Raw genomic sequence first — 25,134 nt, forward strand, 5'->3', positions numbered from 1 at the left:
TATTTTCATGCCATGGCCTCGACACTCAGCCGCACAGTCCCAGCTCACGGAGGCTGGGAGGCTGCTCCGGGGTGGGCCGACCCCGCCCGCAAACAGACACTCCGCTATTGTTCAAAATGGATTTGGTCCCAGGAAGCTTGGAGCCTGTGAAAACCGCTATGAATTTTGCAAAACAGCTCTGAGGCTGTAAAGCGTGTCAGAAGAATCAANTCTCTGTGCCTAAATATACACAAATAGATTCCACGTACGCAGCTCTACCCTGAGTGAGATCAGACGACACATGCTGTTCTGTCACCTGTTTTTTTTCCCCCACTCAGCAATATGTCATGGACATCCTTCATATCAGTACATGGAGATCCACCTCTCAGTTTGAACGCCTGCGATGTGCGTGGAGGTCCTTCACTTTACGGACCCAGTCCCCAGCTGATGCGTGTTTCTCCAGTCGTTTTGCTTTTGTAAATATCCCTGCAGTGAACTTCTGTGTGCACCTATCGTTGTGAATTTCATTCACTCATTCACTCATTCCTTCATTCGTTCATTCACGCACCAGATGTTATCCCGTGCATTCTACGTGCCAACCCAGGGCCAGGCTAGGGATCAAAAGGGTGAGTAAAACAACACGGTCGGTCCTTGCTTTTACAGAGTGTATGATGTAGTGAGGAGACAGGACATCCAGCCCCTGCCAGCAGGGAAGACAGCGGCTTTGTGCAATGAGCTTATGTCTTAAGCACTTACACAAATAATGATCCAGTAAGCACGTGATACGGAGTACAAAGGAAAAGTGCTGAAAGCATGAATGAAAAGTTCAAGCTGTGAGGGAGTAAGACAAGAGAAGGTAACCTGGACCCGGGAGTCGGGGAGGGCAGTCGGGGAGGGCTTCTCTGAGGTGGTGACGATGAGGTCAAAAGATGAATGGGCAAGGACTGGGTCAGGGGATGGAGGTGGGAAGGACAGGTGGGTGTGGAGGGGAACAGCGCAAGGGTTTCACTTAGAGGGAGCAGTGGTTTCAACTATTAACCTGCAGAGGACTCCTAAAAATGGAAGTGCTGGGTCGGAGGGTAAGCAGAGCCTGTTTCATGTACACTGCACCGTGCTGTCCGCGAAGGTCTTAGGAGATTGGTAAGAGCGGGCAAGGAGGGTTAAGCACAGCACTCATGCACGGGAAGCAAGCCGGTCGCTGCTGTTGCCATTATTATTATAATTATCTTTGCCAATCTAATGGGTGAAAAATGATATCTCATCTTTGTTTTTAACCAATGTGTCTTTTTTTTTCTTTTTCTTTTTGACTCTGCAGGAAATGAGCCCTTAGGGGGAAATGAACTATCTTTCTTTCTTGAGCCACCTTTGTCAGAACCTTCCTGTGCCCCTCAGAGAGGCAGGAAACGTCTCTCTGTGCCATCCTCACAGCAGAGCCCCTGGGACTTGGAGATGACTCCAAACCCCGCGTGGCTCTGGCTTTCCAAAGGCAGGCGCCGCTCGGAGAGGAGGGCGGTTTGGGACCTGTGTCGGATGGGTGTGTAGCCCGTGGGGAGGGACAGGCAGAGAGGTGGGGGCCCTGCAGGCAGAATCCACTTGCCATTAGAAGTGCTTAGAGGTCCCAGGAGCTCCTGGCTGATGTTTATGCAGCCATATGAATATTAACAGAGTAGCCATTAATATTGATGACAATAATAAACAAGTGTGAGGATTATATTTAAAGAGGGCTGCTGCTCCAGCTGTTGCCTCCGTTCATTAAGAAGGTTCTGAGGTTCTCGGCCTTCCTCTTCCCAGACCTCGTGCAAGACTCAATGGCATCCTCATGACTTCTGCCTGGGCAGGGACTGAGCCAAAAAGGCATTTCCAACACTTTGGATTGAATGAGAATCAATGCAGGAAACCCGAGTTTCCGTCCCAGGCGCTCTGGGCCATGTGAGCGGGTCGGGGGGCAAGAAAGGGCTGAATCAGCTTGTGTACGGGGAGCCAGCTGTGAAGACACTGCTTCTGACCCTTGCAGGCATGAGGCCCCTGCCGTCTACACCCCCAGAGGAGCGTGGGCAGGGGGCTTGCAAGGGGCCAATCTCTTGCAAAGGTGGCTGGAGGAATTACCCTGCTAAAGTGGTCATGAATTATAGAAGGGGGGGAGGAAGGCCCAGAATATCATATGTGTAAATAAACCAGAGTGGCGGGAGACATAAAAGCCAGCCACCAAGCTCTTGGACCCACCGTGCCCCTTCTCTTGCCGCACTCGTGCCAAGTACCACAGCGAGTCGCTCACAACCTCCTTCTTCAAAGGATTTGTTAATAAGTCAATGACGGAACATCTAAAGGGGAAAAATATTTCTCTTTATAGTTGGAGATAATTGTCCCAGGAAAAAAAAAAAACAACAAACCTTTAATTACAACTCACATGGAGAAAGCTTGATTTGTGGGCAGAGCCCAAATGCTGAGGAGCTAGATGTAAAATATTTGTAATATTTAGGGAACCTAGAGTTTTACATAAAAGTAAACAGCATTGCCTGAAGGCACAATTTCCAGCAACACAATAAAATGTGCAGTGAATTTATGGCGGCCATCCATTAGCTCTTACCAAGGCAACGTCGCCCCTATCTGTCGTCCATCATTATAATAGAGGGTTAATGCACCGAATTTACATAAAAAAGTCATATTGTCTGCATGAATTATTTACACTCGAAGCTGTTTTTACAGCTTGGTTTCAAGCTGGATTCTGGGAGAGATTCTGCCAGTAAATTACTCTGTGGAGACCTGGTTCTATAACTGTGCGCGGAGCCAGCAATGAAAAGAAAGGAAAATGGGCAGGCCCTGGCGGGTCGTTGGTGCTGACGCCTCTCAGGTGGGGGCTGGAGGCGGTAGTGGAGGCTTCAGGAGGCCGGTGGGCCTTACAGCAGATGGGGCTTGGTTTCTGGGCCCACAGCCTCACGGTTGCTGCCGGGCTGCCCAAGTGGTCAAAGCCCGTTGGGGCCCGCGGGAGCACAGGGATCCTTCAGAGGTGGCCGAGGGCTCTTGGTGGCTGAAGTCAGAGGTCTTTAAGGGGTCGGAGTCCTGGAGAGGAAGAGGATGTGCTGTGTGTTTCGAGTGCAGGGGCCTGGCTCAGCAGTGTAAGCAAGACCCACGGTTCCCATTGTACAGATGGGAAGACTGAAACCTCGGGAGACACCTTCTCAAGAAGCAGGAAGCCCATCCATTCCAGGTGGGCCCAGGGAATGTGGGACATACAGACACTTCAGACTTGGGGGCAGAGTCGGGTGGTGATGGGGCGTCTGTGGGAGGACACACAGAGGCCCCATGCCTCCCAACTCAGCGGTTATGTTTCGACAACTTTTAGTGAGTTGAAGGCAGTTTCAGGGCGTGGTCTGGGGATGAGGTGTTTTTTTGGCACCGAGTTCTTAAATTCTCTTTGCTTTGGGGTCTGGGCACTGGAGAACTCCTTATGCTTCCAGGTGGCGTGGAGTTAGGGAGGCTGGTCACACAATGGAAACACACCTGGATTTTTAATTCCATGCCTGCTGCGTGGTATTGAGCAAGACTCTTAGTTTCTGGGGGCTCAGTTTCCTCATCTGTACAGTGGGATTCCCAGTCCCGGCTCTCTCAGCCTGTCCCCCAAATGACAAGAGGCTTGAGGGGGATGACATGCCCTGAGAGGTGTGTGATGTGTCACAGGCACGGCCACAGATGACAGGGGTCAGCAGGAGGAAGCCTTGAAGTTAGAGCTGATCCAGGGGCTTGAAGTGTGCAACATAGGCAGAGGGAGGGAGAAGCCTGGATGATCAGACACAAAGAGATAAAAGAAACCCAGAGACAGAGAGATAGGGAGAGACAAAGAACAATCACACAAAACAAAGAGAGAGGGATAGAGATGGAGATGGGGAAGAGGTGCCGACCACACCCCGACTGGGAGAAAAGAGGCAAACCACTTCAGGTTCTGACTTCCCGGAGCCCTGAGGGTGTTTTCCTGGCCAGGGAGAGGTTGGCAGGGTGGGGGCTGCCCTGAAGCCTGTACTCCCTTTGCCTGGACCCTCTCTCCATTCAGGCCAAAAAGTGCCTGGGCTTCTCTCTGGCCTGGTCTCTGCTTTTCTGCAGCACAGGGAAGCCAGAGCCGGATGCCAGCCCCATCCTCCCCCATCTCCCAGCACCTGGGACAGGCAGGGGCTCCTCGCTGCTGCACTCCGTGTCTCCCGCTCCCGGAGCAGCCACGGCAGGTCCCAAGGGCCTGGAGACAACAAATGACTCCCCGCTGACGGGTTGCTCGCCGCCTCCTGCCTGCCAGCCCGTTCTGCTGCACGCCGCACGCAGATAATCATGTAAGGCAAGGGAACCCCTCCTGCCCGTGGTGGTATGATTTAAACCTGAACTTTGCTTTGCTTTCATCCCCCGGAGAAGCAAGATTTAGATGATGAATTTCTCTGTCTTCCTGAGAGCGTGCACACACATGTGCACAGACGTGCACCTGCACATGCATATAAAGGTGTTCACACGCTGCAAGCCCCCCATGCCAGAATCGTTACAAATGTGTCCACCCCATGTGCAAACCACACACGTGCACATTCACGTGTGATGCATTTGTACGACACGCATGCCGTCCTGGGAACCCATGGGCACGGGTTCCGGCAGGAGGAAAATGCAGTGGGGGCTGGGACGGCGGGCATGCGCGGGGTGGGTGGGAAAGGCTGAACATGAAGGGGATGAGCCAAAACTGCGAAGAGCTGTCCAAATCTCACCCCCGCCCCTCGCCGCTGCCCGGAAGAGGGGAGTGAGGCTTGTGTTTCGGTGTGCATGTCTGTGTGCTTACCTGGGGGTCTTGACAAGTGTGGGAGCCTCTGTCACCTGCTCAGGTTGGTGGCCTACGCACGGGGGAGAGTGTGGTGTACGGGAAACAACTCGGGCTGGAGTCATACCCAGCCAGCCACTGGCCCGCTGCTGGCCTCCGGCAAGTTGGTGTCCGTCTTTGGCCTGGCATCCCTTCTGGCCACCGAGGGTCCTGCTAGTTCTGACTTTCTAGTGTTCGTGTGACCTTGAGGGTGTGTTCTGAGTAAGCTGGGCTTGGGGGTGTGTGTGCTGGGTGTGTTTATGTGTGTGTTCGTGTGGGGCTGTGTTGTATGTGTATTTGTGTATGCATGTGGGTGTGTTTGTGTGAGTGTACTTTTCACAGCGGAGAGGATGCCCACGTGCCGATGTTTGTCTGTGTGAGTCTAGTGTGTGTGTGACGGTGAGTTTGGAGAAATGATCTCTGGGTATGTTTTGCTTAGTGGAAGTGTTCGTGAGAGTGAGGACACCCGTGTTTTAAATTGCACCCCCTCCTACCCGTTTTCCACTTTAATCTTCCCTGTAACACTGATCACCATTGAACGCCACTCTGTGCTTACGTATTTGTTTGGCTTATGGCTTCTCTCTCTCTCTGCCAGAGCGTGAACTCCACGAGGGCAGGACGTTTAGCTGCTCTGCGCACACGCATCTCCCCGACATAGGTGGCCTTGTGAGTGTCCAATACATACTCACGGAACGAACGCACGAAAGAACGGACAACTCTACTGTCGCCGTCAAGTGTTCTCCTACGTGTCCCCTCCTTTCCTTCCTGAAAATGCTGTTAATCGTGCAGTCCTGTACGTGGACCAGCGAGGGGCAGATCAAGTGTGGAAAGCCAGGCGAGAGGGAAAGGTACTTTTTAGGAAAGAGAGTGTTGCCTCCCTTTCCAGGAGCAGTTCTGAGGGCGCTCTGAGGATGGAGGAACGGATTTCTGGGTGTCAGGGAGGGAGGTGGAGAAGACGAGGTGAAGACAGTGGGTTTAGGCAGTACGTGGAGGAAGAAGGAGAAGACAGGAGCTCGAAGAGACAGTGGGGTTCTTGAGGTCGTCCCCATGAACTCGGTGGCATTTCTCAACCTTCTTGCCAGGAGTGGCCCAGGTTTGTGGTATTTGGTTCCCTAAGGAGGTCTTCTGGTACTTGTGATGGGAAATATCTTCCTGACTGTGGGAGGTAACGTGAATGGAAATGTCTAGAGCCACGGGCTTTGCAGATGTGGCTACAGAACTCTCTCAAGTGTCCCTTTTGTAATGAGGCCCTGACCGCCCTACTTGATATTGCTGCCTGTCTCCTCCTGGGCACCCCGATTCCCCTTGTCCGGTTTTTAATATCTCTCCAGTCCTTATCACCTCCCAATACACTATGTGATTTACTTAAGTTTATTTTTTACAGTTGGTGTCCCTGTGAGAATGAGAGACCTTGCAAGGGGCGGGACCTTTGTCTGGTTTGGCTACTGATGTATCTCCCGTGCCCAGGACAGAGCCTGGGAGGTGACAGGTGCCTGGTCGGTGTTTACTGAATGACGGGGTGGGCTTCTGTCCGAGTGGATTTGCAAAGTGTGCTTTGTGAATGGGTTTGTAAAGCGAATGTTTGCTGGATGTGAGTGTCGGGGGACTGTGTTTTTGATTGTGGGGTGACTGCGTTTGGGTGGCAGGTGGGTTTGCTCCAAAGCTCCTTCCTCTGAGGCCTGCAGGGCAGTTCTCTGATAGGCTTCAGGCTCTGGGCATCCAGACTGGACATCATCCAGGGTTTGCCCACAGACCCATGATAACTTCCCCTGGAATCTCCAGGACTCCTTTCCTTCACTGGCTGCCCTGTTGATGGCCATGGGCCTGAGCCCCAGCCCTGGCAGCTTCCTGGGTCCATTTCTTCCTTTTCCCATGGGCAGACCGGGTCCCAAACTTAGGGAATTCCCTCACCCTGCAACCAGTCTGCCCCCTGGGCCGGGAGGAGTCGGGGTGAAGGGTGGTAGCCAGTGCTGAAGGAGAGCCATGCTGGGTGGATAGTCTGGATACGTGGCTGGGAGGAGGGGCCTTGGAGTGCCCCTTGGACAGGTGGGGATCCTGGCTTCAGGAGACAATGGTCAGTTCAGAGGTGTCAGGACTGGACAGCAGGTGATTGGGCCCTGGTGAAGGGCTGGGGAAGAGGGGCCAGGCTGGCCCCGTGCTTAGGCTGTGGGGGAATCAAGGGCCCAGGAGTCAAGGAGCTTAGGGTGTACATGTGGAGATCAGCCCCTGGGGCCAAGACAAGGAACCCACTGGTCCTGGTCTCAGAGAGCAAGGGGCTTGGTGACTCAGTCCAGTCCCTTTTATTATGTGAAAGTTATGGGCACAGAGCTGCGGGGAGGGGGGGGGCGGGGTGAGGCGTGGCCACCCCTGTGGCTGACAGTATCAGGACCCAAAGGTGTCAACCAAGCGAACTCAGGGCCGAGGCCAAAAAAGACAAGTGCAAGAGGGCTAGAGACCAAGTCCCCCAACCCTCAGGCCTGCATTTAGGAAATTCGGCTAATATTGATAGTATGGTGTTCGGGGTCAGACAGAGGTGTGCTTAGCTTTCCCACTTTCCCACTGTGTGACCNGGTGGGGGGGGGGGGGGGGGGGGGGGGGGGGGGGCGGCGGGGTGAGGCGTGGCCACCCCTGTGGCTGACAGTGTCAGGACCCAAAGGTGTCAACCAAGCGAACTCAGGGCCGAGACCAAAAAAGACAAGTGCAAGAGGGCTAGAGACCAAGCCCCCCAACCCTCAGGCCTGCATTTAGGAAATTCGGTTAATATTGATAGTATGGTGTTCGGGGTCAGACAGAGGTGTGCTTAGCTTTCCCACTTTCCCACTGTGTGACCTTTCACAGGTCTCTGCCCCTTAGTTTCCTCATAGGTAAGGTGGAGATACTTTTTATTTAATAGTGGGATTGGAAGGATTAGGCTGTTATTACTACAGTTATTGTTTTATTTAAACAATTGCGTAGGGGCACCTGGGTGGCTCAGTCAGTTAAGCCTCTGACTCTTGATTTCGGCTCAGGTCACTATCTCAGGGTCATGAGATCGAGCCCCGCACTGGGCTCCGCGCTCGGTGGGGAGTCTGCTTGAGATTCTCTCTGTCCCTCTGGCTCCGTCCCCCTGCTCCTGGGTGCACCCTCGCACTCTCTCTCTCTCTCAAGTAAATAAATAAGTCTTAAAAAAAAAATAAACAATTGCACAGATCCAGGAAGGGAAGGCCACCTTGATAGGAGTTCACATGAAAAGGATCCAGGGCNTTGAGATTCTCTCTGTCCCTCTGGCTCCGTCCCCCTGCTCCTGGGTGCACCCTCGCACTCTCTCTCTCTCTCAAGTAAATAAATAAGTCTTAAAAAAAAAATAAACAATTGCACAGATCCAGGAAGGGAAGGCCACCTTGATAGGAGTTCACATGAAAAGGATCCAGGGCTTTGGCTGATCAGATGAGTGTGAGAGCCTCACAGGGATGGTGACATCTGTGATGCTTAGAAAAGAAGGCAGTGATTCCTAGAGCCAGCCTGGGTTCACTAAGACCAGGCAAATCTTTCAGATTCATGACTGGTGGGGGAGGAAAACGAGCTCGTGCGGCGTGGAGAGGGATGTGTTATTTATTGAGCACCTGTTGTGAGCCGGATACTTCCTGTATACGATCTTAACCTTCACAGTCGTGCACTAGAGGTGACGGTCTCCATTTTACAGATGAGAAATGGAGGGTCCAGGAAGTTAAATGACTTTCCCAAGACTGACGGGGCTAGGATTCAAGTCTAGATCTTTCTGTCATCTCACGCCACCTCCTGAGACACTAGATAGGGTCTCTCCTGCTCTCGAGGACATGAGAATGGCTGTGAGGGCACGGAGGGGGCTCCATCTGGCTGAATGACAGCCTTGGGATGTTCATAGAGGTGGCACTGGGTCAGTCTGCAAAGGTCTTCGGAGGCAGCCGTGGGGCTCTGCCTTCTACCCTGTTCTGACCAGTGTATGTCAAGGACCCAAAAGGAGTTATAAAGGGTGTAGGCCTATAACAGCAGGAGGTGAAAGGACAGAGAAAAAGGACAGAGCAAAGCTCAGATAGCAAAGACCGGATCCTGAAAGATCTCAACAGCACAAACTGATAAGGCGAATTTAGCATGAAGAAATGTCATAGCAGCAAATGTTGGGGCCCATCTTGACTGCTAGAAAAAATGAGAAAAGGATTTAAGAGTTCAAGGGACAGTAAGTTCAGTACAAGTCACTAGGCTACATTAATAAAGGTATGGGGTTTGGGACAAGAGAGGGGGACCACCGTCCTGGCCCAGCCAGCTGTCTGCCCTGGCACAGTCTCTGTTGTGCATATTTGAAGGTCATGTGCTATTTTCCGCTTCCTCAGTTCTTCATGTTGGGGGGGGGACATGTGGGGGAGAGCAGAACCCTTCTGAAGTTTGACCCTTGGATTCCATCCAGAGAAGCCCTCCAAAACGACACCTTTGAAGGAGGAGAAATAGCAGCAGCTTTTCTGAACTTTGGTGTGAGCAGCAAGTCCTGGATCTGATCTTTATGCTAAACCCCCCTCATCCGGGGCGAGGAAAGTGCTGGTCCCTGAATGTTCAGGAACTGGGGGGGGGTCCTGGTCCCATTGGCCACCGGCCAGGTGTGTCCACTCCCGTTCCAGCGAGCTCCTTCCCCTCTCAGAGACTCACCCTGGAGGTCAGTGGTCTGCCAGGACCTGGCAGGGCTGGTTCTTCTGGGCTGGAGGTGCGCAGGAACAGAGAGCCTCGAGAGTTGCTCATGTCAGGGCTGGATCCCTGCTCGAGCTGGGTTGTCACCTGCCAAGCTGAATTCGGCACAGGAAGCGCCTGGCGGGGAGACATACTGTTGAATTTGGAGGCTCTGTTCCACTCTGAAATGCACTGCTGCTGGCAGCCCCAGTGAAGTGAAGCTGTTGAGCTTCCCTGTCTCCTGCCAGAATCACAGCCACTTTTTCCTGAGAAAGAAACAGGGCTGCAGACAGTCTTACTCATTAAATACTTCTTTTCCTTTTAAATCTGTTTTTATAATTTTTTTTTGCACGAACAGAAAAGTGAAACGGGTGATATTAAAATAAACAAGGCATTTGAGATAGGAAGGTTAAAGCAGATTGTTGGGGGTGGGGAAGGGGGTTGGATACACCCCACGTTTCTGCACACAGGCTGCTCATAGCCTGTTGAAAATGGGAGTGAGAGAAAATGTCCACGAGTCTGCCCACCTCCCAGCCCAGAGGAGCTTTTTTCTCCAAGTGTCTTGGGGATTCACGGACCAGGGCAGTGGGGAAGGGAGCTGTCATTTATCAAGAGCCCACTAAGTACTGTAACATGGGAAATGTCCACGAGTCTGCCCACCTCCCAGCCCAGAGGAGCTTTTTTCTCCAAGTGTCTTGGGGATTCACGGACCAGGGAGGTGGGGAAGGGAGCTGTCATTTATCAAGAGCCCACTAAGTACTGTAACATGGGTGACGTCATTCAGTCCGCAGAGCAACCCTGGGAGGTAGGACCCATTTTATAGATAAGGAAGGTTGAGGCACGGATGGATTAAGATTGAACAGTCAGGGATATACAGGGCTGGGATCTGACCCTGCATGGGCCTGACCTCAGATGCCATGTTCTTTTCGCTATCCTTTGTTACCTTGAGCAGTTGTGTATTGAGCTGGAGGATGTAGAAGGAGGAGGAGGAGAAGGAAAATAAGATGATGAGACATCGGCCAGCCCTGAGGAGTGGGTATTCATCCTGGTGAGATGAAGCAAGACACTGACCATTGTGAGTGAACCAAGCCCCGGTTGCTGGGTTCTGACCAATACCGGGGGGTTTGGGGGAAGGAGGTGGGGTGTGGGTGGGTTTGGCTTGATGACCAGGATGGGCTTCCTGGAGGTGGAATGCCCTGGAAGCTGAATGGAGGTGAGGGAATGGCCTTGTTGCAGTGTGAGCAAAGGCAGGAAAGATGCTAATCTGGCTTGGGTGTGAGGAGGTGAGTCAGGGTGGGGCAGTCAGGGTGTTGTGTTGGAATCAAGGGATCAGGGTGGAGAGTGTGATGCCAAGAAAGAGTCCTGGGCTGCGATGCAGGTGCCTGGTTCTTGCCCTGGCTCTGCCACTGCTGACTTGCTGTGTGATCTTGGGAAAATCCCTTTCCCTCTCTGGGCCTTAGATTTCCTTTTCATAAAATGATGGAATTGAACTACGAAGCCCCTAAAGACCCTTGTAGGGTCTCATGAAGAGAGAAGGTGACTATAAAATCCAGAAGGCTTTGACTGTGGGGACTTGGCATTAGAGTCATCATGAAATATCAGTCAAAAAGGCCCCCAGGAATCATCTTCTGGATCATCTTACTTCAGCCTTAAAGGAGTTTTCGAGGTGAAGTGAAGGGAGGTGGGAGAGGGAGGAGGTGTAGAATGAGCAGGGCCTGGATGGTGTATAGAGGACACCATGAAGTCTGTGGTTGTTCCAGAACCAAAACTAACGTGTAGTAGACAAAGGGATCAAATGGGAGCGGGGTATGAGGCCAGACCTCGGAGGACCAGGGGGCTTCCATTCCATCCTCTGGGTAATAGGGAGCCATGGAAGAGTTGGGAGGGATGTGCTCAGAGGGGCATCTTTGACAGATCATGTGGACAGCTTTGATGATGCATTTGATAGGGGCTGGGAGTGGGTACAGGCCTGGGGGAGTGCCGGGAGGGCAGTTAGGACACCATGGGTCCACTTAGGGAGAGCTGGTGATGGTCTGAGCCACGGATCAGAGTGGGTGTGTTACGGATGGCGTCTGTTCAAGAGGAACCAGGACGCAGAGGAGATAGGATTTGTTGATGGCTTGGAGTGAGGGGAGCGAGGAAGGAGAGTCAGGGGTCCCCAGGTTTCTGCCTTCGTGGTCCTCACTGAGACAGGAAACACTGGGGAGGGATAGATTTCTGGAGAAAGAAAATGAATGACTTTAGTTTTGGGTTTGGTGAGTTTGAAGAGTCAATGTGATGGCTTGTCATTCATTCGAGCACTCATTTCTTCATTCATTCTTGCATATTCGCTGCGTGCCAGGCATGGTGAGATGTTGCCCTCCTGGAGCCATCAGCCTGGAGAGGCATTCAGAAAGTTCTTCCTTATGCTGAACCTCAGTCTGCTGGACTTTGGTCCCCCGGTCTCCTTCTGCCCTTCTGGGACCTCACAGGACTCTGCCCACCTTTGGAGAGTAAAGGCCGGTGGTCATGGCTCCCTGTGTTGCCCCTGGTTCAGGGTATATGGGGCTGTGGATAGAACGGGCATTTAGAAAGTTGTAAAGAAACAGATTTCAGGCCTGAGTGCCTTTTTGTATGATCTCATCTGTTGAGCAGGTTTAATTCACCTCTCTTACAGCAGTTGTGTGCTGGAGTGGGTTCCTGCTGGCTTCAGAACCGACAGAGGGCATCTCTTCTCAACTCTGTGGTCAGTAACATCCCACGGGTAGCTGCAAGTTGGCCACGGTGGGAGTATTCACACCCCAGAAATGGGCAGATGCTACAAACCAGGTCTCTTTGGTTTCTTCCAGCCTGTTGGTTGGGAAATATTTACCAGCATCCCACTGCTTCCGGACTCATGGGGAGGATGCTGGATGTCGGGCATCTGGCGCGTGGCTCCCGTGTAGGCACACCTGCCCTGCATACAGTAGGAGCCTCCTACGTGTGACTGCCCTCTCCTCAGACATCTCTCCTGTATGGGAAAAAGTACTGTTTCATTCACTCCGAGCAACAAGTCCCCTTCAGCTGGGGACTGGTCCCTGTCTTTTCTCAAACGACACGGTGCCAGGGAGAGCTGCCGTCAACTTTCCCCTGGGCTCCACAGAGGGGTGGTTGCCACAGGAGGAAGATTTGGGAGTCTTATGAATCTGGGTTTGAATCTTGGTTCTGCCCCCCTGCTTGCTGGGTAATAACCCTGGGCGAGTTATTTAATCGCTCTGAACCTCAATTAAGTCACCTGTAAACTGAGGACAGACATGCCTCCCTCATTAAGTTGTTGTGGAGATGAAATGAGGTAATGGGTGCGTGTGGGTGCGCAAGGATCTGGCAGCGAGGCGCAGTTTCAGTGGGAGCTTGACCGACGCTGGTCTCCTTCTCCGAGAGGTCCAGTGCGGGCTCGGACTCGGGGGGCTGCTCGGACAGCAGAAGCCTGCGGGGGGCTGGGGGTAGGATTCAGGGCTGCATCCTTGCAAAAGCTATTTCCTGGTGGAACATGTAGGCCAGGAAGAGGCTCTGGGCTGTAGGACCCTCCAAATGTGTTCCGGGTGCAGCAGAGGGGAACTCCCTGAGCCGCGGTTCACGCTTCCAGGGCCCTCACCTGCAGATCTGCAGATAAACGCCTACCAGCCGCTGGGCTCATGGGTTTCTGGGGCGGCTGTGGCAGCCTGGGCCGCACTGATTTACCACCCCAGCCCTAAGCAGATTAAATCACCCAGAGTCATTTGAATTGTACCCGGCCTTGTCACACACATCTTAGAAACTGCTGTCTGGCAAGAAAACTTTCTCTGTACTTTTTGGAGGAAGTCTAAGAGCTCTAGAAATTGAGGTGAAGTGGGAAAAAAGGAGGTGGTGCTTGGGGGGGCAGTTCTGGATCTTTGGGTCGGCCTTGAGTGGGCAGTTTTGGAGGAGGTAGCGTGGGGTGTGTGTCTGTGTGAGAGACAGCGGCGAGGTTTACTGCAGTGGCGTTTGGGACAACATCATCTCTGGCTGTGTGACATAGGGCAAGTCACTTAACCTCTCTGAGTCTCAGAGGATTGTTGTGAAGGTTGAAAGAGCTACCGTGTATAAAGTGTTTTGTAGACTTTATTAATCAGTTCTGTGATTACTGATTGGAAGGGATTGACGAACTACTCTACAGATAAATTCTGTATGGCTGTGCTTACCATGTGTTGAGCAGAGAGTAAGGACTCTGGGAGCTGAAAGGGAGTGGGTGCATTATCAGAACTCTGGGGCCTTAAAGGAAGCCTGGGTCCCAGGAGAGTGATGCAGAAGGGGTTGTAGGGCAGTTGAGGTCATCAACAACTGACCCATTCCAATGGTGTGTGTGGCTCTGGACAGGACTCCTGGTTGGCAGTCAAGATAATCCTTCTCCCCCCAAGACCCATTTTTGGCACATGGGTTGGTTCTAAAGCAATCAACACACAGTCACAGGGATTGGTTTAGATTGGCCCAGTGAGACGAAGGCCAGAATTTTTGTTAGATGACTAGAGAAAGACATCCAATCTCTCCATCTGGATTTGAATGAGGTAGCTTATGAATCTAATTTCTGGCAGGCATCTGGTGACTGGGAACACAACCGGAGACTACTGTAAACATACGGAGGTGGGAAGAGCCTGAAACATTACAGAAAAATGTTGTTTCAGCCCTGATCAAACTGTGCCTGAAGCCTGTTGCATCTGGACTATTCTTTTAAGTGAGCTGCTAAATCCACTTTATTAAACCCATTTAGATTTTAATTTTGTGTTTCCTGTGACTAAATGCTGATGTAGGGATCTGAGTGGAGAGTGAGGACCTGCTTGGTATCAGGCAGCCATTAGTGAGGAGAACATCTAGGCTGGAGTAAAGGGTTGGAAGGGGTGTGTGATGGGAGGGGGTGGTATGGGGCTAAGGAAGTAAGGCTGGAAGAAAGTTTGGAGTTGAATAATGGAAGATCTCAGACAAAAGTTTAGAATCTGGGCCTTCGTTCTGTAGGCCGTGTAGGGGTCATTGAAGACTTGTGAGCAGGGGGGGTGTGGTAGAGTGTTGTGAGTCCAGTGGTATTGGGGAAAGTCAAGCTAAGAGGGGGATATAGGTGGGACTGGAAGGAGAAGTTGGGGGCTAAGACCTAAAAACATGATCATTTACAGATACAGCACATAGCCTGTGGATTATCTCACTTAGTCTTTACAACACCCCCCCCCCTTTTTGCTGAATTTCAATAATCTTGAATAACTTAACAAGACTATATGGTTGCTAAATGACAGATAGGACCTGAACACAGGTCATCTGACTTCAAAACTTGTACCCTTGTTCATTTCATTTGTGATGACATGGATGACAAATTAATACGGGCTGGACCAGGATCATGGTCACAGGAGTAGAAAGGATGCACAGGAGACATTAGGCTGGTGAAACTCTAGGTATATTCTTATTAAAGTTAGAAACTAGACCATGGCAGCTGTTGTTATCAGTATTTTTAAAAACACTTTTCCTAAAGTGCTAGGCATTATAATTAGACAAGAAATAAAAAGGATACATATTGGAAGAGGAGAGCAAATAAGCATAGTTTGCAGATAAGATGATAATTTATCTGGAAAACCCAAGACAATTTCCTGAAAACAATCACAAAAAAGAAACTTTAGTAAAATGGCCGGTAACAAAACAATATGAAAACTAATAGCTTTTCTATTTATAAAATGACTACCTAGAAGGTAAAATAAAAAGCCTCGTCCACACCGTCAAGAAGAAAATAATAACACAAAATGCCCAGAAATAAACTTTATAAGGAACATGTAGAATTTGTGTGAAGAAAACCAGAAAACCCTCCTGAGGGACAGAAAAGAGACTTGGATGAATATCCCTAGTTCTTGGGTGAAAAGATTTAATGCTGTAAGTCTGTCCATGCTCCTTACGTGAATGTACAAAATTAAGATAATCTGATCAATACCCCCACAGGATTTTTTTAATTTGACAAAAATAATTATAAAGCTAATCTGGAAGAGTAAAAGAGTAGGTAAGGTAAATTCTTGAAAAGAAAAATGATGAATATTTACCCTCTCAGATATTAAAATGTTTTATAAAGGGACAATAATTAAACATCTTATGTAAGCTTAGATCACTGGGACAGAATAGAGAGTTTGGAAAGGATCCAAGTATTTAAGGGAATTTTGTGTATGATAAAATGGCATTTCTGTTGAGTGGGAAAATATGGGCTATTTTATAAATGGTGTTGGCATGGCCAGCCATTGCAATGCAAACTGGTTTTCTATCTTACTCCAATAAGACCAATCCATGAAGACTACAGAGTCTTCATGAATATGAGTGAATAAATACAAATGACTATTTTAGTCATCTTAAGGTGAGGACTTTACTTCTAAGCATGATGGGATATCCAGAAACCATAAAAGAAAAGAATGATAAATTTGAATATATGAAGATTAAAAATTTAAATACCAGAAAGACCATTAAAAGAAAAGTGAAGAAAGGGAAAGCACATATGGGAGATAATTGTTTTATGTGATCTCAAATGTGCAAAGAACTCTTACCACTCATTAAAGAAAAGATAAATATCTCATTAGAAAAATGGGCAAAAGACACGAACAGGCAATTCTCAAAGAAAATAATTACAAAAAAAAAATTACAAATGACCAGACCAAACCAAACCATGAAAAGATACTCATTAACTTTCACTAATAATTTAAGCAATGACAGTAAAAATGAGTGTCTTTTGTCGTCTGTCGATTTGGCCAAACGTTGAAACCCGGGGCTGGAGAGGGTGTGGGCAGACATGCTGGGGCACTGTTGATGAGAAGTACATTGTTGTACGTTTGCAGAAGGGCAGAGTGGCACAGTTGGAGATAGCAGAGCAATTTCATTTGTAGGTTTTTATCCTAAGGAGATAATCGCAAAAAAATAAGCAAAGAGATATGCACATAGATATTTACCACAATATTGTTTATGAGAGTAAAATCTTGACAACGTTCTAAAGGATCAATAGAGACTCAGCTAAATAAAGTATGATACATACATACAATGGAATACTATGAAGTAATTACAATAATTTTGTAGAGCTCTATTTATTGACATAGAAAGATGTCTATGACATATTGTTGAGAGAGAAAAGCAGGTGTCAGTGAGAACAGTATGTATAATACAATCCCTCATCTATAAGTTATATACATAGCTCTCTTATGTGTATATATGCATAGAGATATGTCTGGAAGGCTGTTCACCAAAATGCTGGAGTGGTTATATCTGGGTGGTAGGATTTTGAGTGATTTTTACTTTCTTTTTCATACTTTTAAGTATTGGTTTGATTTTTTTTTATACTGACGCTATATCATGTTCTTCAGTCAGAATAAATAATAAAACTATTTTTTATTTTGGAAATTAGACAAATATTAAATGAGAGGACTCGGCACATGGAGGTTTAATGGATGCAGATAAGGAGTCAAGATGCAAGCTGGGAATCTGGTCCGGGAGCCCGGGAGTATGATGCATTGTGGAAACCCCAGAGTGGGAGCCGATTCTGGAGGAGAGAGGAGGTGCTGGGTTTTCAGAGCTTTGTCTTGTGGTGGTGGCCCGTAGACAGCAGGGCTGATCTTAGGGGCACACATGAGGGCCACAGGGGGCTTTTCCCAAGGACCGTGCTGTGGATGAGATCTCAGAGGGAGGGCGTGCCTCAGCAGGAGCAGGAGAAGGCTGGAAATCAGGCCCTGGAACATGGCCACATTTCTGAGATGGGAGAAGAGCCGCATGAATGGTCAGGAAAGCGAGGGAGCTCCGGGGACATAGATTGCCTTGGAATTCCACGGGGCGGGGGTGAATTTCCAGAGAAAGGTCAACCATATCTAATGCTGCAGAGGCACTCACATCAGGGAGAGGGTACGGGGCTTGACAAATAGGAGTCTGTTGGTGACCTTGGAGGGAGCGCTTCGGGTTGGGAAATGGGACCACGCGTGGGCGTGTGTGGGCTTTGGGTGTGTGTTATGGGAGAAAGGAGGGTTGTAGCTTGGGGGAGTAGATTTGAGGGAAAGGGGCTGAGCTTTCTTGGGGGATGGCATTAACTGGCGTGGGTGCCACCCTGCCCGCTCTCCAACACTAGCGGGCGTCACTAACCAGTCTCTAGAACCCTAGGAAGTTTCGACACCTTTTTCCCAACAGCCAGGCCGGGGAGCCACTAGAATCTGTTGGACGGGGCCAGTGAAATGAGCCTCTTTTCCTTGCCTGGGCTTGAACACATACTTGAAGGGTGATGAGAAGGCAGGCATGGAGGGAGTGATTAAAGGTACAGGAGAGGGGAGGCCTGGTGGAGCTGAGGGGCCCCCGGTGCAGGTGTAGACTGCGGCCTCGGCTCCGCAAGACTTCCGGGTCTGGAGCCCAGGATGGTTGGAGTGCCCCGTCTGTGAGTCTGTGGGGACTAGGTGCTGGAACAAAGGTATGCTTCGGGTGATGCTGTGAAAAAGCCCGACTGTGTGGGAATTACTAGTTGGTGCCCAGATATTTGGGGGGCTCACCATGGCTTACCGTCTTGCTGTCCCAGGAAGGCATAGCAGGGACCCGTTCTCTGGAACACCTGGCATGGGGGAGTCTGCTGTGGGCTCCAAATGCAGGGTCTCAGAGCAGAATAAGGAGCTGAGGTTCACTTGTGGCTGGTTGGGGGGACTTTCAGGGGAGACACTCAGTGGGATTCAGCTGCCCATCCTCCCAACGGAGTTTTGATCACGTCAGTGGGGAAATGGGGTCTTGAATAGCGGAGGTAAAGGCTCTTCTGGACAATCGGTGGCCAGAGCTTGTCTGGAGCCATGGAGGGACATAGGCATACAGCAGGGCTCACAGCGGAGGACCAGAGCGGGGAGATGCCCAGGCAGCCTGCCCAACGGAGGAGACATGTTGAAGGAGCTCAGGCCAAGGAATTAAATGTTTCCTTTTTAATGCGCTGAAGCAGTGTTTCCTAAAATGTGCTCTTTAGAACCCTGGTTTCTTGAGGTGGTGTCACAGAAAGGGCTTCTGTGAGCAAATACATTCACGAAATGAAGCACCCTCATCTCTGTGAGTGTGAGCACAGTAAAGGCTCAGACAAGTTATTTTTTTTTAAGATTTTAATTAATTAATTAATTAATTATTTTTAAAGATTTTATTTATTTGACAGAGAGAGACAGCCAGTGAGAGAGGGAACACAAGCAGGGGGAGTGGGAGAGGAAGAAGCAGGCTCCCAGTGGAGGAGCCTGACGTGGGGCTCGATCCCAGAACGCTGGGATCATGCCCTGAGCTGAAGGCAGACGCTTAACGACTGAGCCACCCAGGCGCCCCAAGATTTTATTTATTTATTTGAGAAAGAGGGAGAGGGAGCATGGGCAGGGGGAGGGGGCAGAGGGAGAAGCAGACTCCCCGCTGAGCAGAGAGCCTGATGTGGGACTGGATCCCAGGCCCCTGGGATCAGGACCTGAGCCCAAGGCAGATGCTTGCCTGACTGAGGCACCCACGTGCCCCATGGCTCGGAGAACGTTGGAGTCTGGTTCATTCCAGCATCTTCTGAGGCCTGAGAGAGAGGTGCAAGGGGTCAGCAGGAGAATGGTGGAGGCTGACGGTTCTAGCCCTCCTCCGATGAAAATGATTTGGTCTTTCTAGCTCTCTAGAGATTAAACATAAAATAGGGAAAGGATTCCTGCAGCAAGGAAACCGATGTAGAATTTCCCCAAACTTATTTAACCACAGCAGCTTTTTCAATTCAACCCCCATTTACCTTTTTGCAGGACTCGTGGCCGACCTGGGGCCGATGGAGTGACATGTCCTGCGCTGTGATAGGGACAACCTTTGGGCCAATTCAGGGATGTTGCAAAGAGGCAGGTTTTGGCTCTGCTCAAGGAAGAACTTCGCAACAATTGCTGATATTTTAACCGTGAGGGAGGCAATAAAGGAGTTCCCGTCCTGGAGGCCTGGAGCAGAAGGTGGACTTGCCGAGACGGCTGCAGCGGGGAGCTGGGCTCCAGGGGGTGTCATCCTTGTTCTCTGGGGATCCATGAACCCTGAGAGGGGGGCTACCTAGAGGTGGGACTGCTCCCTTGGAGCCTGTCCCCCGGCTCGCATGGCTACGTACCCGGCCCGAGAGGACTTGGGAGGCTGGAAATGAGCAGTCTGTGCAGGTAAGTAGTGAACACATGAATACCCTCATTAAGTCCCACATACACATCCCAAACTTTACATAAGCCGAGCAGCAGCTGGAGACGCCCACAGCCCTAATTGCTTTTCTGTACTGAGAGAATGTCCTCTCTCCAGCTCTGCTTATCCCATTCATTTGGGTAATTGCTGGAGGGAGCCAGCTGTGGCAGTCCAGTGGGCAGGCAGGCCGGCGTGGAACACCGTGGGGTGGGTGCCGCCGAAAGGGTGTGGTGGGGTGCGGTGCGGTGTGGAGGGGCGGTGGAACCTCTCAGTGCTCTTCACGGGGCGGCAGGGCCTGGGGACAGGAGGCCAGCCGCTCAGGGCCTGTCCGCATCCCAAAAGGCCCAGACTGAGCTGCTGGGACAGGAAGCCTGACCTCCTGGGAACTTGACAAGCAAGGGCAACAGGGCAACAGGAAAGACCCAGGGCCATGAAAAAGGCCTGGGGATGGGGATGGGTGGAGGAAAATGCTGCTGTTGGCCAAACTGCTCAACATGCCTTCTCTGAATCTTGTGCTGGGTTGGAACACTTGAGGCCCATCCGTCAGCCCCGGCCCCTGCCCCTTGAGCTCACAGCCCCAGGAGGGTAGGGGGGAGGAAGCAGCCTTGGGCAGGAAAAGGACTGGCCTCCTGGCAAGCCTTCAGGACTGGGAGGGCGGGTGCCGGGGACGGAGAGCCAGACTCCGTCTTAGAGAAAGGGGTCAGAGAAGAGCTCCTGGAAGAAGAGACAATAGGATTGACCCGGAGAGGGAAGAGACATCTGCATTTGGGGTATCCCCTCCTGCAAAATGGGGCCAAGGTGACTGTGGACTTCTAGGCCCCAAAGTCCCCCAGCCTCTGTCCTCTGGTCACCCTCCAGGAGTTGTGAAAACCCTCTTGGGACTCCTTTATGGAGCTCTGGGCCGGGAGCCGGGCTCTTGGTGGTTGGCCCGAGTGGGCACCCTGCAATGGTTGGCTCGAGCCCCTCTTTGGAGGGATGGCAGGGAGGGCGGTGGCCCAGGCGCACTGCCCACCAGGCTTCCCGTGGGTGGCGGGTGTCACTTTTCTTCCTGGTTCTCTCCGCACAACCAGCTCCGTTCCCCCAGCCCCAAGTGGCGGCTCCTTGGGCCGGAAGCAATGTGCTTTCTCCACGCCTGGGAGTGGAAGTCAGCAGTTCGGCACCGTCTGGCTGGCAGCCTCCACCGGCTTCCTTTGGCACTTTATTGGCAAAGGGGGTGACATTTCTTTCAGTTGGGTGGGCGGAGCTGTTATGCAGACTCCCGCTCTCCTCATTCGCCAGATGAATATTCATGACTCAGGCAATCTGTACCAGCCAGACTTTCCTGCGGGCGGCAGCTTTTCTTCTCTTCCTCTCTCTCTCTTTTTCTTTCTCCTTCTCTCCTACCCAGCTCTTTGGAAAGCTGGAGTACAGCTATATTTAATTTACAAATACGGAGCTATTTAGCTTGCCTTTTGGGGTGCAGGCACGGTGGGGGGAGGAGGCGTTGGGGATGGGCAGGGTGGTGGAAGCCTTTGGCCCCTGACCCTGGGCTTCTAGGTCCCCATGTCCAGCACCCGGGCCCCAGATCCTGGGAAGCCTTACTGGGTCTGGGGCTCCCTTCGAGCCTGGAATCTTGGCGCCCACGTGCCTGGAGGGACAGCAGCTTTGTGCCACCTCGTTCTACACTGGCTGCTGAGGTCGACATGGAAATGGGAGGAAGCATGCTGCTTTCCTTCTCCAAGCATGGCAAGCCCCAACAGTATATCATTACTCCCCCAGCATCCCCCCCCCCATGCTCTCCTGCTCATTGAGGCCCACCCAGACCCTGCTCCAAGCCCTAGAGAAAAACTCAGAAGGCACCAGGGCTTTTACTAGTCATTACTTTCCTAGAGGAAGGACCAGTCCCTACTTGGGGTCCAATTCCCTGGGGATACACCTGCCCCCTTTCTAGGAAGGATGGCCACTTAGCTTCTTTGTCTCCTCCCATAGAGGCACCAGGAACTCTGGCAAAGGGCTCAGAATTTCTAGAATTTGCCAGGAAATTTGGTCTTAGCAAGGATGTTCTCGTGTATGTTGTGTGTGTGTGTGTGTGTGTGTGTGTGTGTGTATGTAAATATTTACGCACAGCTTAAGTGAGTCTGTATGCCTACATCTATGTTCAAGTGTTTGAGTGTGTGTCTGTATGTGTAAGGGCGTGAATGTGTATGTGGCGGGAAGTCTGGGAATGTCTGCATGTGCGAATGTGCCTCTCCAGTTAGAGTTGCGTGTGTATCTCTGTGGGTCTGAGGTGTTGTGTGTAAGGGTGTTCCTGGGGGGGGGGCTTGCGTACGTGGGGTGTTTGTGTGTATGTGCAAGTCAATTGTAGATGTGTATACAAGTGTATGTGTGCATCTGAGAGTCTGGGGGAGAGAGAGAGAGAGAGTGTGTGTGTGTGTGTGTGTGAGGGTGTGATTCCCCCTGACCTCCATTCCCTTCCAAACCTCATCCTCTCTAGCGAGGTGGAAGGAGACATCCCCCCCTTTGCAAGTGTTACAGATTCTATCCAAGGACGGGAACAGAAGGCTTCCCAGCACAGAGCGTCCTGAAATTACTTTATATTCCCCCCTCCTTGTTTCATCTAATCAAAATAGCAGCGTTAGGCTCACCCATTCTCCCTGCCCACCACTTAGCCCCAGGGGAGGGAGCGAAGCGGGCCATCTTGTCTGACCTCCTCTGAGAGCACCTTGCAGCCCCAAGCCAAGGAGCTGTCTTCCAAATCTCCTGGATCCAGGGCCCATGCTTCAGTGGCAAGAGCCAGCTGCCTCACTGCCTGCCAGCAACCGCCAAGCTCTTCCAGAACCCACATCCAGGCTCAGCCTCATTTACAAATATGCAAATTTGCATCTTTTCTGGTATGCAAATGAAGACATGACAAATAGCTAATTAGGGTCAAAAGAAGCACTCTGAACCAATTAGTTGTAGGGTCGATTCCTTTCTGCTGGGAGGAGACTGGCCCCTCTCGCCCCCCCTCCTTCCCTGGCTCCCCCAGGCCCACACATCAGACCTGGCCTGTCTGGCTGGGGCCAGGGATGGTCAAAGAGCACCGAGACAGGAGTCGATGCTTGAATCCCAGTCCCACTCTGGCTTTTAGCTGTGTGACCTTGGATGCACTCACCGGAACTTCAGTGTCTCCCTCTGTGAAATAGAGCGATGGCTGTGGNCCCCCCCCAACCCCCCCCCCCCCCCCCGTGTAGATAGACTGGGGAGGGGTGGGAGGACTAGGATGTCAATAGCCTTTGGAAACGGTGTGAAAATTCCTCTGATAGGCACATCGCCTGTGTTCTTCCAGAGTATTCAGTTGCCCTATCTGCCCTCTGAATTAGATGAATTAGAGGTAGCGACAGCATGGCAGTGAGTTTCATCCTGGCTGCCAACTCTGGCCAATTATGAATGTCTGCCTGGAGCGGTGCGTTGAGAAGGATTTCCAGGCCAAGTCTGGATTCCCCAGAAGAGACTGTGATCGATTAATGATGTCTGCTGTGGGCAAGCGATTGGGCTCTGGCAGCTCCCACGCTGCCTGTTTCCTGACTGGGAAAGACCAGGAGTTTGCAGCAGGCTCCTGGGCTCCCATCCGGTCTGCTCCCTGTAGTGAGTGACTTCCCCTTCCTGAGCTCTGCTCCCTAGTATAACACAGGGGCAGTTCGACCTGCGTCTCAGAGTTATTGTAAGCAAGAGACAAGAGCAGGTGAGGCAGAGCCGGGAGGTGATACGTACACTTGACACTGTCCGTGGGATGGGCATGTTGTCCCATTTCAGAGGTGGGGAGCCCGAGGCCCCCAGAGGGCGGATGACTTGGACCAGGCAGGCCTGCGCGACAGCTGGGGCTGCTCTTCTCTCTGCCGCTGCAGGATCTTGGCTCCTTCCCGCCACCCCCGCGTTGATGCCCCAAGCAGGCTGCTACAAGCCCCACTGGCCTGGCGCCACTTCTGGGTGTGAAATTTGGCTGAGTCGGCACCTGGGAGAATGGGGCAATTGCCATCCTGAGCCTGGGGCCTGGCCCGGGACCAACGGACAGACAAGAGATGGTGGGAGGGCCTGAGTACCAGGGAGCCAACCAAAGCTTGGCGGCTGGCAGGGGTGGGTCAGGAGAGCACCTGGCTTGAAGCTGGCCCGCTCGGGGATGCTGAGCTCAGAGCCGAGCCCAGCTGTGTGCCTATGCCCAGCTATTGACAGTGCCCGAGCGTGTCCTTGAGCTTGCCTTTGTGCATATGCATGCATCTCAGGATACATCTGGGAACATGGGTTCTTATAAATGTCATATATGCATCACATAGCAGCATGTACATCTGTGTGTCCGTGTGTGTGTGTACCCGTATGTGTGTCTGCACATCTGTGTGTAGGTGAGCTGCTTGCGTGTACACGTCTGTCAGTATCCGTGGATGTGTGTCTATACATTTCCACCTGTCCGCACAGGTGTCCATGTGTACGTATCTTTCAATATCGGTGCAGGTGTGTGCATCCCGGTACGTCCATCCTGGCGCATGTCTGCCCACCTCTGTCAGTATCGGTGGACATGGCTCCACCTCTTTCTGTTGGCATCGATGCAAGCATCGCTGTTCAGCATGTGTGTCCTTTCCAGGGCCTCTGTGCTTCTCTGTGTGTCGTATCTCTAAGTCTGCCCTGTACATGCATTAGTGAGAGCTTCCGTGGCTGTGCCCCTCGACTGGTGCATTTCTGGGTATGTACATCTACCTGTGAAGGTGTTGGTGTCCACTTCTGAATGCAGACATGGCTGTATTAAGGTGAGCAGCACGTAGTCTTGGATGTGGCTGCCATAGCTCCCTGTGTTCTCTCCACTTCTCTTTCCTTTCCTCCTTCCTTCCCTTCTTGCACCTCACTCTTGCAGAGCCAGCCCAGGCTACTGTGTTGGTGACAGAGGAGCCTTGGAAGCCCACTTCGGCCTCCGGAGAGGGGCTCCCTATGTCCATCTCCCATGTGGACTCAGCCCCAGAACCACACAGGCTCCTGGCTTTTTAAATTAAAGTTGTTGTCTTCCTCGCTGCCTATTAATCCTCACCCCCAGCAGCAGTGAGAGCAAGAACTGATGACTTTTTCTCCTTCTCTTTGCGGTGTCCCTTCCAGCCCTCTTACCTGCTAAAGGGCGGCTGACCACCTGCTGGAAGATCTGTTGGCTTGGACTTTGAAGCATGTGTGCCCCAGCTCAGTTGTTTGTCGATGGTCCCTCTGGCATCACTGGAACTTTCCTGGGATGTGACTTGGGGCTCCTCCCCCCCTCTGTGGATCTGGATTCCAGTCTTCCCTGGCTGGACCTCCCTGCTCAGTTGCCTGGGTCGTTCCCAGGCAGCCTCCCCTGGATGCGCAGGGACGGGGCCTGTCTTCCCTGTCTGCCCCAGGCTCCTGAGCCCTGGCCCACAGCCGTGCAGGAACAGGAGTGTGATGGATCATTCCAGTGCCTCAGCTCGTATGTTGCCATCATCAAAGGCCTCCCCTCCCCTTACAGTCTTCTCCCTTCACCAATG

General features: G+C 51.6%; 1 long non-coding RNA gene across 1 annotated transcript; it reads left to right on the forward strand.

The window, feature by feature from the left end:
• The first annotated feature begins 233 nt into the window (after nucleotides 1–233).
• LOC109490330 lies at nucleotides 234–25,134 on the forward strand. The gene is made up of 4 exons (XR_002143648.2): nucleotides 234–4,298; nucleotides 5,400–5,652; nucleotides 19,231–19,620; nucleotides 24,737–25,134. It is a non-coding gene; the product is annotated as an uncharacterized LOC109490330 (long non-coding RNA).

This window comes from Ailuropoda melanoleuca, chromosome 2 (genome assembly GCF_002007445.2).
Source record: "Ailuropoda melanoleuca isolate Jingjing chromosome 2, ASM200744v2, whole genome shotgun sequence".
NCBI lineage: Eukaryota > Metazoa > Chordata > Mammalia > Carnivora > Ursidae > Ailuropoda > Ailuropoda melanoleuca.